This window comes from Vombatus ursinus, unplaced genomic scaffold (genome assembly GCF_900497805.2).
Source record: "Vombatus ursinus unplaced genomic scaffold, bare-nosed wombat genome assembly UNPS02009205.1, whole genome shotgun sequence".
Classification (NCBI taxonomy): Eukaryota; Metazoa; Chordata; class Mammalia; order Diprotodontia; family Vombatidae; genus Vombatus; species Vombatus ursinus.
The window spans coordinates 37,060,445-37,062,068 of NW_020948983.1; the positions used below are offsets into that span (position 1 = coordinate 37,060,445).

The 1,624-nt window shown below is 44.9% G+C and overlaps 1 pseudogene; it reads left to right on the forward strand.

The window, feature by feature from the left end:
• The window catches only part of LOC114035669, a 66,486-nt pseudogene extending 65,906 nt beyond the window's left edge, over window positions 1-580 (forward strand).
• The last annotated feature ends 1,044 nt before the right edge of the window (window positions 581-1,624 follow it).

Genomic DNA, 1,624 nt, shown 5'->3' on the forward strand with positions numbered 1-1,624 from the left:
TTCTTTCTTTCTTTCTTTCTTTCTTTCTTTCTTTCTTTCTTTCTTTCATGTTTTATTTTGTTTTTAGCAGCTATTAGTACAAACAAGTTCTAGTCCTGAGGTATGGACCTGAGGATCAAGCCTCAGGTCCTTCTTACTGTTATTTTCTGGGATCTGTCCCAGGGCTCAACCTTGGGCTCTCCTTTCCACTCCTAAGCTATGGCTGGGGCCTCTAGCCACACTGTCCCACAAATGATCTTGCTCCCTGCATTCCCTTGGATGGCTGCAAACTACAGCTTTCCTCTCTGCCCTGGAACTGAAACCAAAGACTTTGGTCTCCTGCAAATGTCCAGAGCCATCAGGGTCCCCACCACTCTGCTACTACACTCATCAGGTGTGTCCTAGCTGGTTCTTTCCGGCAGAAGTAGCCCAGCCCTGGACAGGTCTGGTGAGCACAGCTGTCCTTGGCACTCCTCAACAGTGGAATGACCTTCAGTCTTCTTCTACTCAACCAACAGACCCCTACACTGTCTGTGAGATGAAAGTTTCTAAGGCAGAGGCTGCCTCTCAAACACAGCTCTCCCCAAGACTTGTTTGTTGATTCAGCAGAGTCAGCTTGTAGGTATTTGCACTTCACTCAGGCTGAACCTCCACCCCTGCAGGATAGATCTTTCCTGGGGGTCTTCTCAAGTTGTCTTAATAGAACAACTGCTTTACTCTGACTTTTATTTGCTTCTGCTGCTCTACATTCCCTCTGATGCAATGTTCTGTATTTTTTTTTTTGTGGAGGAAATTTGGAGAGCTGAAAGTTTTCTGACCTACTCCACCATCTTCCCAGAATCCTCTCTTATTTGATTTTGAAAATTATTTTTGCATTCTTCCAGGAATTCTTCTTGGGCTTATGTCCAATTAATTTTTTTGGTGGTTTTGCTTGGAGCAGTTTTGAATCTGTTGTCTTCTTCTGAGTTTGTGTTTTGATCTTCCCTGTCATCACAGTAACTTTCCATGTTCAGGTTCTTTTTGTTGTTTGCTCATTTTCCTACCCTATTTCTTGATTTTGAACTTGGTTACAGTTAGGATTTGTTACTGAAATGGAGTGGGGAGAGGTACACTGTCTCAGGCTTTAGGCTTTCTAGCATTACTGTTTTCAAAGCTAGTTCTGGCAGCTTGGGGGTTTCCAGTGTGATCAAGGAAGTAGTGTGGTCAATATTCTCCTGGTCTGCACTCTGGTTCTTACCAAGGAAGGGCCCTTGAGTGATTGGGAATGCAACTGATACTGCTTTTCATGGCTCCTGCTCCCTAGGAAGCAAACACAATACTATTCCTCAGGATTCCTTGGTACTAGAAGTGATACTGCCCCTCAGGGTCTCTGATCCCTTGTGACCAGAAGTCCTCCTCTCCGTGACCTAATGACCCAGCAGGGGGTATGAGAAACGGAGTTGCCAAATAGCATCTGGTCTTGCATCTATTGCTAGCAAGAGGTCCCTTGTAATCTCTTTCTGACAATTTGGTAAGTTGCCATATCCCCTTACCTGATCTGGCTTGTGAACTTCTGAAACTGCTGCTTCTGTTGTCACTACCTAGTCCCAACACTGGCATTGTATCCACATAGGCTTTGAGTCAGCCTCTACCTCTATGTCACAGA